Raw genomic sequence first — 15,056 nt, forward strand, 5'->3', positions numbered from 1 at the left:
AGTGTCGCCGTCTTGCCCAGTTTTATTGACCTGAAAACTTTTATGGATTTATTTTTGATTAAACTTATGATCTTCACGTCAGTCTTGTTTTATGAGTACTGCGTTACACAGCTGCCTGGGTTATTGGAAACAGCAATCTAGTTTCTTGTGGCAATTGTCGCATATCTGACTGGCTTCTCTTTGTTGGCGATTCTACTTCAGAATAACTGAGAACACATGGATCTCATCAAATATGCTCCTTTTATAGTCACCATCGACAATCGTCAGTTCATTCTTATCTGTCCAAGGCAAAATTGCTACATTCAAAGAGCCAAAACTTACCTCATTTTATTATTTGTTTATAACTATCCCTGCAACTGCATATAATAGTTTCCCAAGTCTTCGCAAAATATTTTAAGTATACTATAGTTGATGTCAAAATAGATGCTCCTAGGTTTTTGTCACAAGGAATTTAGAATTAAAGGCTCTTATGAACCGTAATGACCACTAATCCTCATATTCATAAATATTTAAATTAGAAACAACAATATATGTTTGTGTTTTCAAAAGCGGTGATGATCTCCAGAATTCTGATCAGTCTTGAAAGATCGAGCAGTTCAGTTAAAAGGGTAATTGAAAGCTGCAAGAGGATATGAGTTAAATCAGGAATTTACCATTCCTGTTACGGGCGGCCACAAAATAACTCACGCCTACTGATGTTAATTAACCCTTTCACAGAGGAAGTCGACTTTTGTCGGCAGAACCAAATTTCCTTAACATGCGTATGTCGACTATAGTCGACGTGTTAAAATTTGATTGTCCGTATCTTGGCTTTGTCGAGAGTAGTCGCCAAAGTTGTACCGTTCATTTTTGTTTGTGTTCGATAAACAATAGAAATCACACAGAAAACCTTTGGCGACCACAATCGACAAAACCAAGATACAGACAAATTTTAACACGTCGACTATAATCGATATTCGCAGGTTAGGGAAATTTTTTTCCGTCGCCTTCCACAGTGAAAGGGTTAAGAACAGCTCACAGTAATAGTAAAGCTGCTTTAATAAAGTAAACACTTACTCAAATACCTGCACGGAGTTTGCATTCAACGAATTTGTCTTAAGATATTTCTGTGAAATGAACAATTTCCACGCGACAATCTGGGACAAGTAAAGGTACTTCAATCCGAATTTCTTCCTTCCATGAAATTTTCCTTCTTCCTCTGCTATTCCGATTACGGCACCTATTTCTCTTACACGATCTTGCGTTTCTTTATTTACTACGATCTTCTCTTCTTCTTCTTCTATGACATTAATAAATTCGGCAATCTCTTGTAATAAATCTTGTGTACACTTGTTTTCCATTTTTACCACCAGATGTATATACGAAATGCAAAAAATATATAGTTTCCAATAGATATAAATAAATAGTAAATAGAGAATGTATAAGTATTATTTAAAATGGATTATAAATAAATGTGTTTTAAAATAATATACGAATAAATAAAAAAGGGCTATCTATAAGTAATTAACAACGGAATAATACTATCAGTAAGGATAAGGAAAGGATTATACACGTATCTTTATTTGTATTCAACCTAAAATAAAAAAAGAAATGGATATCGTTACCCATAACCATATTCCAAATAATTATGAACAATATATATACACATAGATTTCAATTCGTTATACGGAAAAAGCACAATTTCAAGGAAAAAATAGCATAACTTTTAAGTAGTTAAAATTGCTGTTTGCAACTTTCTTTTTCGTATTCCATGCGAGTGAAACAAATGTATGTGCACAGCTTGCTTCAAGTGTGTTGTCTAATGTATAAATGTTCTGTACGTTAATTTTATACTTATTCTTTCAGAGTTTCAGCGACCACTAAAAATATGTATTTGACACTAATATCGTCCGTTTTACAACGTAAGGAGTATATATGTGGGACGTTAAACTGAAATATCTCTCTCTCTCTCTCTCTCTCTTTCTATCTCTATCTATCTGTCTATCTCTTACGAGGGTACGATGTCTGAATGATTACGAAAGTTATCACTTAGCTCAGTATGATATTTGTATTCCGTAGCAAATACGGAAACTCAATTTAAAGGCCGCCCAGTCCCTTAGATGATGTGTTATTGAGTTCAGAGTATCATCATTAAACACAGGGCCCCTTAAGCTACGAATTTGACATTAATATCGTTCATTTTAAATTATTTTAACGTGTCTTGATACTACCCTGGAGACCCCAACTTCAACTCCCCTAGATGGTGTATTAACGAGTTCAGAGTATCATCATTGAACACGGTGGCCCCGAAAACTATCAATTTCACACTCATATCGATCATTTTAAATTATTATTAAATAACTCGATACCAATCCTGGAGACACCCAACTCGAACCCCTTATATCATGTATTAATGAGTTCAGTGTATCATCATTGAACACAGCGGCCCTGCATGAGTGTTGTGGTTTGACCTCTCTCTCTCTCTCTCTCTCGTTTAATGGGTGTCGTTTGCTCGGTGAAAGAGCGTTCACTTCTGGTGCATGGGGTCACAGGTTAAAAATCCTATTCTCACCAAGCGAATTTTGTGGTGGACTAACATCGTGTATGTGCAAGGTCCCAGGTTCAAAATCCTGTTCCAACCAAACGAGCTTTGTGATGGACAAACACCGTGTACTTGGATTTCCTCCCACTTTCTCCGTTCCAACATTTCATTCATTTCTCATCATCACCGTCTCCATTAGCCTAGCCGACATAAGTGTGGGACGTAAAAGTTAAAGATTTTTCATTAACATAATCGTCATAAGCGTTGGAGGTAAAACTCTAAGATTTCATTTTATTGTTTATCTCGTTACTCATGTTTTTTATTCTATCTCCATTCACTTAGGGGGACACGGTGGCTCAGTACTTGGGGATCCTTGATTCGATCTTAGCTCGGGGGCCGCGTTTCTGATCATTTTTAGATACCTTTTCATCAGGGGTCTCGGTGGCTCAGTGGTAAAAGCGTTTACTTCTGGTGCATGCGGTCAAAGGTTTAATATCCTGTTCTCACAAAGTGAACTTTGTGGTGGACAAACACCGTGTAAGTGGATTTCCTCTGGGTTCTCCCGTTTCCTACCACTTTCTTCATTTCAACATTTCATTAATTTCTCATCACCACCGTCTCCGCTAGCCTAGCCAGCATAACTGTGGAACGTAAAACTTAGATTTCCCATTAGTCTAATCGCCATATGCGTGGGACGTAAAACTCAAAGATTTCATTTCATTTTTTCTCTCGTTCGATCTTAGCTCGTGGGGGCCTCGTTTCTCATCATATTTTGATAGCTTTTCATTAGGGGTGTCGGTGGCTCAGTGGTAGAGCGTTCACCTATGGTGCACGGGTTCCGGGTTGAACTCCCCAAAACGCTTTGTCTTTGTCTAATACCATCACCATATTTAATACCTTTTTGGGTCCCTTGTCTGATCCCCAGATCACAGATAGAGAGACAGACAGATATACAATTTATTTAAAACTATCATATGATATTATCAATGATAACTTCGATTCGTCTTGTTCTGAGACCATGGCCAATTTTTCATACTTTTCGGCAGGGGGCCTCAGTGACTCAGTGGTAGAGCTTTCACCTATAGTTCATGGGGGTTCCAGGTTTAAAGTCCTGTTTCCACCAAGTGAACTTTGTTGTGGACAAACACCATGTGCGGGATTTCCTCGGAATTCTCCCGTTTCCTTCCACTTTCTTCGTTCCAACATTTCATTCATTTCTCAACATCACCGTCTTCGTTAAAATAGCAGGCATAGCTGTGTAACGTAAAACTCAAAGATTTCCAAACGTGGAACGTAAAACTCTAAGATTTCCCATTAGCCTAGCTGGCATAACCATGGGACGTAAAACTCAAATATTTCCATTAGCCTAGCTGGCTTTATCGTGGGACGTAACACTCAAAGACTTCCGATAAGCCTAGCTGACATATCTATGGGACGTAAAACTCAAAGGTTTCTTTTCATTGTTCGCGCCTTTAATGTTTGCTGGCACCGAGCACATACTACAGACAGATAAACAGACAGGTAGACATGATATTATCAAAATTAAAACACATAATATACCTCTTCATTTTATAACATTATTTAATGAACGTTCACTATCTGCTTTATACAAGCCTCCAGATATTTCTTACGTCAGCTGTAATCTACTTGTAATAAGAGTTAGAAAACATTTAAGAATTTCATCATATCATTTTCTCAGAATTCAACGTGCAACGAGCAGAAGAATCATGAAGTTCAATTTCACTTATATGTATGTGTTTTTTAACATTAGAATTTCATCTCATTATCAAATACGGAAATGGAAAATAAATACACTGTCTGGAGTGTATTTATATTTAAGTGAAGATATAACATACTGTTTTATTCTTTCGTGGATGATTAAAGACCGTAATATTTTCAATAATAGATTTTTTACTTACATATTTTAATAAAAACGTCTGATGATAACACTTATTCACAGTTCTAGACATTCAACGGATCAACCACACACAAACACACACTATTACAAGTATGAAGTGAAAAACAATGAAGACTAATTACAGTTTCTCTCGGTTAACTCTAACTTACAACTATTCTTTTTCCATGTCTACACACACACACACACATACCTGATTACATTTGACAAACATATCATATCACGTTCACACTCGTCTTTAATAATCGGGGTCGCATACTAGTCATCGAAAGCATATCTCGTCACGGTTTCAATACAGACATAAGATAATACCTTTCACATCAGACTTCAGAAAGTCATGTTTCATTTTGTTTATACAGGCATCTCTATGAGAATGTGCCCTTGTTTTGTACGAGTATACAGATTTTTATCCAGCGTTGTGAAAACATTATCAAATGAGATGAGATGCTTCCGTTATTAGATTATGTTCAATCAATAGAATCCAATGGCTGTTAAAACAATCATATTCATCTTAGCAACCTACGGAACGTTCTCAGAGCTAAACGTTTTCGACATGTGATCCTAACACTTAGCAATATGATTTTGTATGGGAATGTGTTTCGCTATGAGAGCCATATATACTTTCTCATCCCACGTTTAAAAAATCATGAAATATAATATTTACCTTAGCAACTAAGACTATTTTATACAATCTGCTTAGATTTTCATCCTACGTTGTGGAAACATTATCAAACGATATGAGATGCTTCCGTTATTAGATTATGTTCAATCAATGGAATCCAATGGCTGTTAAAACAATCATATTCATCTTGGCAAACCCAGGGAACTTCCCAGGGCTAAACTTTTCCCACATGTGATCCTAACACTTGGCAACACAATTTTGTATGGGTATGTGTTTCGCTATGAGAGCCATGTATAATTTCTCATCCCACGTTTTTAAAAAATAAAATATGAAATATAATAGTTACGTTAGCAACCAAGACCAATTTCACATAATCTGCTGAGAAGCTTCCATCATTTGAATATCACGTCTTCAGTTCATAACCTACAAGCATTTCGTGGGAATAGGATCAAGGGACTAAATTGCTTATTCTCTTCGCCTTTCCAGTAGGGAGTGGCGGGGGTTCAAATAACAATCCAATACAGGACGAGAAGACAAAAAGACATGTTTCATCTTGATTGTATAACCGGTAGTAGTCCCAGAATATACTTCTTTGATCTAGCATAGCAACATACTAGTTTGGCCGGTTTAGGGCCCTTTGATAAGGGTTTTAGGGCCAAAATTTTCCCACGGGGATGAACGCCGGGATCTCTACTGCCGTACATACAGGAATTGTTCGCTTGGGACTTAGCAGAATGTTTCCTGGAAAGAGGCTACTCGTCTACATTCACAGATAGTCCCTTTCTTTTAATTCTCGTTTAGACTTGCCCAACTTCTTACATGTTCTTAGAAACTTACATGTTCTTTAAACATTGATATGACATGGCTTGGATTTTGCTTTCTAGCAGGATTAGTTCTTGATCTTTTAAGTTGGGGTTGATTTTATATGTATTTATTATTAAAAGATGTAACTCGTGTTGTGTGACGCTTTTTAATTCATCTTTATGCTTTCCTTTGTTTTCAAATTGTGAAAAAACTAAGCAATAAAATTTGCCTCTTTGCTTTAGAAATATGCTACCCACTACTCCAAGTTAGATCATCTAATAGTGCAAGAACGTAGTACAAAGTTATATTTTTGGTGTTTGTTCTAATCTGAGTCTCACCGTTTGTAAGTGAGACTTCTTGCAACTTTTTCGTTATTTCGAAACAAATAAGGCCGATAACAGAGAATAACTACCTAGTCTTGAATGAAAGTTGGTTTTAGTTACGAAAATTGAACTACTGGTGGGAGAAGAAAAGCAAAAGAAAAGCAATACTTTACTTTCTATTCTGGAACCTTAACATATTAATACCATATTATTTATGTTTGTGTTCACGCATATTTTCAACATAAAAATATATAGTTTGACTTTGCATATAAGTATACTTTCCCGTGATTCAAAAATACTGTGCAAAATTATCCCATAACTAATGGAAGAGAATATCGAAGAACAGCAATTGAAGGACAAGTTCGGATTCAGGAGGAAAAACGGTAATAAAGGAAACAATACTGAGTAAGAATTAAAATGATTAGTTAAAGCATTTGTAGATATAAGAAAAGAGTTTGAAAACCTAGATTTTAATATCGTGTTCAGAGCGTTGAATGATCTAAAGATTAATTACATAGACAAAATAATAATATATCAACTATATAGTAATGAGACAGCTGATATACGAAGATATCAAAAGGAAGCATGCATAAGTAAAGAACTAACGCATGGATGTTGACTTTCATCTTACCTGCTCAACGTCTATGTAGAAGAGGCTCTGAAAAAATCCTTTAATAAAAACGAGAAAGTCGTAAAAGTGCTTGTAAATGGTCAAGAGGTAATCAGAATAAAGTTTCGTTGCTGACATAGCACGGATACTCGAGAAGAAAAAGGAGTTGAAGGAAGCACTTGCGTACCTGAACAGTCACAAAAAATGCAAAATGAAGATAAATAAGAAGTAAACCAAAATGATAAAGAGGACAAGAGCAGTAGAGAAAGAGACAAATTTAAGGCTTAAGGAATATAATTGAAAACCCTATGAATTTTCCCTTTTTAAGTAATCTATTATTCTTGGACGGAAGAAGTGAAAGATCAAAAATAATGCATGCTAAACATTATGTAATACGAGAAGATAACTGCTAAAATCAAGAAATTTGTCGTCAGGTGTTCGAAAACGATTTTTTAAGACGATGGTATGGAGCGCGGGAACGGATCAGAGACGTCGAAAGTAAGAAAAGCTGAAATATATAAGCTGTAGGCATTTTAAAGGAACTATTAGCGCTGAATGTTGCGCATCTCATGGTCCGAAAGGTAAAAATATGAATAAGTACTAAAGGGCGCTAACTAAAGACCTATAACTAAAGGGCGCTATAATGAAGGTGATATAAAAAGGAAGATACCGCAATTTTCGGAATCTCATTCGGCACTATGATTGGATCACCGTATGGATGGAGGGAAAGGCAGAAGGAAAGCCAGGACGATCAAGACCAGTGATAGAATATATCTAGATGGGGTTACCAAAAGAAACCGTATCAAAGAATTAAAGAGTTCCTCCAAGGGAGAGAAAAGTTTTAAAAATTTTCATTTACCCACAGTCCTATTGTTGAGGTGAGGATGGAGAAGATTTTATTTTAAGGTTATAAAAGATGAAATACTTGACATTCTCCAGATATTGCAAAACCTGGACTAAGATCACAAAACTGTTTCTAAAACAACAAATGAATGAAACTCAAAGCGCTTTATTTCGGGACAAATTTTCAGCTTTGGAAGCGGCGTAAAGGGAAAGAACTCAGGTGTTACTTAACATATGTATTATTGAGTATATTAGTTAAAAATTGAATCGTATAGAAATAGTTTATTCAATGTACATGGACCGATGTTTTATCTTTCGATACTGTTAACGTTCTACTACTGAAGTCTGGAGCATTTTCATCTTTATGCATTTCTCTGAAATATATCCACATGGAATAGTGGACATGTTTCATTATGAAGTTTAAATATGTTAATTAACTTTTTAGCTTACATGCATATTATTAAAGTTACTCATACTTACTGTTCATATATTACATGTAGTTTGCTTCAACAATGTTATATTACTATTTTCCGTATTTACATAGTACATGTCGGTTTAACTTTTGTGTTTTTATAAGGACATAGAAAATGAATACGTACCTGGATAGAACTTGAAGCTTTTCTATTATTTTTTTTTCATTTTTGTGGCGAAAGAATGGAATATTCAATTATCACATTATAAGACCGCTGCGTACCAGCTTTGAGGCTTATTTGCACGGCATAACTAATTTTTAACACTAATGTAACATTGCGGTTTTTCAAGGGGCAGAGTCGACATGATATACAAGTGTAATGCAAAACTTTGTTCTTTTACCGTACCCATATTATGATTATAAACATTAAGTGAAACACATGGATTGTAAATATCTTCTAAGATTACGAAACATGTTTCCGCATTCGCGCTCGGAACCTGATTTTATATTAATTCTTAAAATATGTTGACTACTAGCTTAAAACTAAATTTATACTGCCCAGAAATGAAATATTCAAATAGTGATTTGGAACTTGAAATATTGATTCCAGTATATTGATTTCATTGTCAACACTACTGTACCAAGAAATCAGAGAATGGCCAGAAATCTACACACTTTGACCTGCTTCTTCTTATGATTCACAGTTATGAGTGATTGTGATAATATCATTGTTTGGCATTTATGTGTGTCAACAGTGACCTTTATTACAGGAGCCTAGTATGTTTAATACATAATGTTAAAATTTTATTGTTTGGAAAATGCTACTACCATGTTCTGTTTTGAAGATATAATCATAGTTTATTAGATTCTACTTTAATAGTACAATATGTCCAAAATAAAGGAACTTACTTCACGAAAGTTAATATTACAATTTAATTGATGCAATCAACATTTTTAAGAAAAAACCCATAGCTCATCTTGTTATCGTACTTATTTTGTTATTAATGCATTGAAATATTATATATTTGATAACTTCCATGTAAGAAACAGCTGTACTAAGTGCACAATTTTCACAATTTCAGGTCGTCGACTAAGAGGAAAGTCAGGTAAGAATTGCTTAAGTACACTTTCTCTTTCATGGATATAATAACTGCACCGTAAGAATATACGACGACAAGTAACGCGATATTCCCTTCGACTTATAATCGTGTACTTTCAGGTAATAAAGATAACTAACGAAAAAAGCAAAAAAACCTTCTTCATGCTTCTCAAGTTCGAATGGTTACATAATTTGTTATTCTAGATTAAAATGCAAGGTTCATAGTTTTAATATATTGTTTTGATACATGTCATTCTTCTTTTATAATTTATTACGCCTTATCGTTCGGATATGGTTATATCTTTAACTTCGTAGAGAAAATATAAAATATTATCATATTTCATTAAATATATATAAGTAAAATATTCAGTATTGTATATATAATTTTTATATACAGTAAGACAAATAGTGTCTTCAAAATTTATAAAAGGAATAAATCTAAAACATATTTTTACATAACAGCGGTGGCGCAGCTATTCCTGTAATCTCGCAAGGCATCTCAAGATTTTCACAAAATTATCGCTATCGTCTTACAAACTAAAAATTTACATATACATTAATCCAGATACGATCACACAAAGTGAGTGTTTGTTTCACCCTCGAAAATCACAGAGATAAAAATGATTAAAATTCTGAACTGTACTTCTATGAACTACAATGATTAAATTTTCTAATTTGAAATGTTAATGAAAGCTAAATGTGTTTATACTGATAAAATTTTTCTTTACATTTACTAACTGAAGAATGTTTTTTTGTGCTAAGCATGTTGTTCGACCCGACATTAATACTACTAACAACAAAACAAATAATAAGAAAAGTGAGCAATAATTTCAATTTATTATATATATATATATATATTACAATAAGAGTATACAGAGAGATAGAGAGAGAGAGATAGTTCTACATATTTATATAGTATCATTTTTCACTCAGAGCTGTTTGTATAATTAAAGACAGGAGAGCTTATAAAGTAGATAGAGCTTTTGGAGTAAAGAACCATACTATTTAATAGATAACTTCTAGGTCTTCATCGTTTTACGTGTTTCATACTAGGTGTTATGATCTACCTGTATAACACAGCCCATTGGATTTCACTTTGGAATATTTACTTATGAGTCACATATAAAGCTTTTATATAATTGACTCGTATATCTTGCATTATAAATTAATGTTTTCCTAGCTACAAAATAAATTATTTAACTCTGATTGAATAAACCTCAATCGCACTATAACCTGAAGTTTAAATAGTAGAAGTATTTTAATAGAAGTTTGACAATGTAAGGCAAAGGAGTTAGATAACTTTTCAAATCAAGCAGTCGCCGATTTTGAGGAATGGGTAGATCGCCCAACTTTTAAGGAGAAAACTCACCAAATGTGCACTTTTTCAAAAAAAAGTTGAAAGTTTGTAAACAGGCAGGAGAAAACGCATGAGTTGTGTTTGCGCATTTTAACTATCATTCGTATATTCCATGTAGGTATTATATGTGCATCTAAACACTACTTAAATAAACGAATTGATAGAAACATCGCATATGTTGAATTCAACTTTCAAAAATCTGCCATGGATATAGAGACACGAGATAATCTAATTGTTGTAAACGATTCTAGGAATATTCTTCTTCTGTTGCAATAGACTGTTTGTAACAAATCTCAAAATCAAATCATACTTGACACTTGGCACAAGAAATATACAGGATGGATCCCATAGCATTGGAGCTATGGAGTTTCGAAGCTTATTTTTTTGTTTTTGTCATCCCATAACTCCGAAAGGAAGCATATGTACACCCAGGCTTTTCTATACTTTTGCCTTCTTTGATGTCAGAAATAATCTCCGGAACGTCTTCAGTGTTGGTTTGAAACACCCGTCATATATATGAGTTTTGCTGTTCTATCGTCGGGCTCCTTGCTTGGATGTATATACCTCATGCTCACTCGCATAAGCGTAACAAGATAAGGGAGAGTGAGTAACAAATGGTGCTAGTTAAACCAACTATTAACTACCATAGGACGCTACTTGATCAGCGAGCGTTGCTAGGTGTAACCAAGGCTCTGCGAATTCCTGAAATCGTTAAGAAGGTTAACACTATGTAAGGAATGCTAACTGCTGTCACTGTCTGCAACAAAATCCTAATAAAAACAAATAGTGTCTTAAAAATTTGTAAAAGGAAGAAAATTAAATCTAGGACATTTTTTCACATAACAGCGCTTATGCGGTGATTCCTCTAATCTGGCAAGGCATCAGAGGGTTTTCACAAATTAACGCTATCGTCTTACAGACTAACATTTAAATATACATTAATCCAGATACGATCACACAAAGTGAGTATTTGGTTCACTTCCGAAAATGACAGAAATAAAAATGATTAAAATTCTGAACTGCACTTCAATGAACTACAATGATTAAATTTTCTAATTTGAAATGTTAATGAAAGCTAAAAGTGTTTATACTGAAAAAAATTTCCTTTAAATTTACTACCTTAAGAAGAGTTATCTTTTTTTTTTTTTGAGCTAAGCATATTGTTGGACCCGATATTAATACTACTAACAACAAAACAATAATAAGAAAGGTGAGTAATTTCAATTTATTTTACATGTATTACCCGATAATACAAACGTGGAGCGACAGGCAATAATAATACTTCGCAATCAAAGGAGATACTTTAGAAAAACTAAGTTGAAAAGATATAAATAAATATTAAAGGTGTACATCCACGGTATCTTAATTTAAATGAATTTACTTATGAAGCACGCCTTACTTTCAAATTTTAATTACGGAGAATAAATAATATATAATAATAGGCAAAGAAAATATAATTATTCCCTCACGAGCACCTTTCATTGAACCCAAGTGCTATGGTGTTATGATAATTTATGTGTATTAGTCAAATTTCTTTCCCGCTTTTATTTTAAAGCTCCTAACAATATCCGAGTTGAATATGGAAAGGAGATGAGCTTGGAGGCCGAAATGTAAAAGTGAGCAATCACAATTGGACAAAATCAATTAACAAAGTACCACATCTAATTATTTTTTTCTTTAACATTTTTAACAACAGTTTACTATAAGAAATTATTTAAACTAATGCTTAGATAATTCCGCCAATATATGGTCTGGTAGGCGGAATTCTACCTAATATTAGCGTCTTCCGTGTCATGAAATACTCGATCATTTAAAACCAAATAACCTTCCTCAATTAGCAGATAACAAAGCTAGAAAAAGGAAGAAGTATATTGATAAATTCCAAGGATAATTCAGTGTTTTTGCAAACGAACCGTGCTAAAATGAAATTCTATGTCTTATCTTTGAACTATGAAGACATGCACTAACAAAATTGTATAAAATATCGAACCATATATTAGGCCAGTTATATCTATCCGTTCTTGTATTCAATGTTTCAGTTTTCCTTCTAAACCCCTAAAATTGTTATGTTCAACACTTAGATTGTTTGCATTAGAGTGAAATAATAACCATGTAACTACTTGATTCTCTTTTGTGTATATGCTATTAGTCAGTCTACAGTCTATATTTATACAGAATCTTCCATTTGAGTGAGTATTACTTCAATTTGTTCAGACAATATTGCACATTGAATACGATGAAATTATCACCCCTGAAGATGCTTTGTGTGTACTGCGTATTGTATATGACCCAGGATAAATGTTTAAAGAGTAAATACACAACACCTATTAGGTGATGGAAAGAAATTGACCACAATTTAGAGTGCTTAATATTTACTAATGTAGTAGCTGATTCTTGTTATGAGCCTCAATTAACATAATTATTTTCAATGAGTTTTTTTCGTTTAAACATAAAATGTTTATCCATAAGCGAAATGGGTCTATCCTTCGTAGCAAGTAAATTATTGATATGTATCAATGTGTTTTGAAGAATCAAGACCATAATACAAGTTGATATACTACAAATTTCATACTGCTTTCTCATGCATAACATCATTGAATATTTAACCCTTTGGGGATCCTATGGTACAATTTGTACCATATGCACTTTTCATGGTACATTGCGTTATTTCTCTTCTATTTGAGCTTTTTCGTCCGTTTTTTTTTTGTTTTTCAAGTCCAGAGACATTGTAGAAGACAGTACATATGGTTTTAGACCGTCCTGCGTCCAGACATAGGAGGTGATGACGTCATAAGTCAAAAATTTCTTTTCTCATTTTCTAAGCCTATGTTCAATATTTTTTGGCGGGCTTATTTCTGAACGTAGAAGATTGAAATTTTGCACAAACATTCAGTCCACCGATTAGTATTTACCAGAAATTTTTTTCCGATTTCTGCGTAAAAACAGGGGGGTCCAGAGGGGCAAAGTGGTAAAAAATGGGAATTTTACCCCAAAAATCTCGTTTTTCGTCAGTTTCCCGCCTTAAATACATTGTAGGACCACGCGAGTCATACCCTCTGAAAGGCCGTTCTATTCTGAAGAGAACGACGGTCGAATTATTATTCTAGGGTAATTAGGGCCTTCTCAGTGAATGTTTATCCAAATATACTTCTGTATAGGGTAAAAGTGGGGCAAAGTAAGGAAATTTTTTCTAGTGGGCCTATTTTTTCAAGTAGAAGATTGGAATTTTGCACAAATATTCATCTACCGATTAGTATTTACCAGAAGTTTTTTTTCCGATTTCTGCGTAAAAACAAGGGGTCCAGAGGGGAAAACGTTGAAAAAAGGGATTTTTAGACCAAAAATCCTTTCTTGGGAATTTTCCCCTTTTACGTACATGATAGAGACACGTGAGTCATACCGTCTGAAAGGCACTTCTGTTCTGAAGAGAATGATGGGCAAAACATGACCCTAGGGTAATTAGGTATGTCTCAGAAAATTTTTTCCCTGAGATCATGGTGTTTTCCGGTCGTTTTGGGCATGGTGGGAATTCCTGATAAAATTTCTCCCGCCCTTACTATTCAAGATAGAAACTTGAAATTTGGTACACACATTTAGTTTACCAAGTACTATTCATCAGATTTTTGGAGGGCTCTACGTTCACACAAGGGGGGGCAGGGGGGCACAAAGTTCGACAAAAAAAATGTCTATCAAAAGTTTCCCTTTGACATCAATTTTCCCTCTCTTGGTATATGGTATGGGCACGGATATATGTGATACCATTTGAAAGCCTGCTCTATTCTAAAGAGAATGAGGTATGAACCATGGTCCTAGGATAAATAGTGACGATGCAGTAGCTGCTTGACTGAAAGTCTAAAAAATAGCCCAAAATGCCAGGATTCGGAAAGGGTTAATTAAAAGAAAAGATAATATTGATGAGGAGATAAAATTATAGATAAAATTATATTTCAAAAATCTATTAAATTTTGTTAAATTAAAGAGAAAAAGATGTAACAGAATTAAAATACAAGAAATTACAAAATATAAAATTAAAGAAAGACATTCATAACATTTTTCAAAATTATGATTAGATTGTAATCTTGTCCAAGTTATTGTTTTTGTTTTATGTAAGTTGTAAACACAGACAAGTGGATTTGTAATGTTATGATGACGAAGGACAACAAATAAGCAAGTTGCAGAGTAAGAACTATTGTAAGAGTCATTGTTAAATTTATTTGTTAACATCAACCAATTTTGGGATGTGACAAAACTGTCAGATTACGGAGAAAGACGTCTGGAGATTTTTTCTATTTGATGATCATTGCAGAAACGTGAATTTCGGTAATGAGATAAGCAAACATGTGGAATGACGTGAATCAAGGTAACAGTTAAGAAATCTATATATTCCATATAAATACTCTACCAAGGATGGGACTAGATAATTCATTCGAAGGAGATCATGAATTCATAGTGATTCATTCAGAGAGGATTAGAAAAGTCAGCGGACAACGATAGTATAAGCAAAGAGTCACTAGTCATGGTGGACTATTATACATTATAACTTCTCCCAT

General features: G+C 34.0%; 1 long non-coding RNA gene across 4 annotated transcripts in view; it reads left to right on the plus strand.

The window, feature by feature from the left end:
• LOC145683318 (uncharacterized) overlaps positions 1-15,056 on the plus strand; it is a 456,400-nt gene that overhangs the window by 358,613 nt on the left and 82,731 nt on the right. For all 4 annotated transcript variants that reach the window (XR_014131036.1, XR_014131035.1, XR_014131033.1 and 1 more), the window contains one exon: positions 9,133-9,156. This is a non-coding gene — a long non-coding RNA (uncharacterized LOC145683318). The remainder of the gene's footprint in view (positions 1-9,132; positions 9,157-15,056) is intronic.

The sequence above is a fragment of the Thermobia domestica genome, chromosome 4, assembly GCF_964235325.1.
Source record: "Thermobia domestica chromosome 4, izTheDome1.hap1.1, whole genome shotgun sequence".
Classification (NCBI taxonomy): domain Eukaryota; kingdom Metazoa; phylum Arthropoda; class Insecta; order Zygentoma; family Lepismatidae; genus Thermobia; species Thermobia domestica.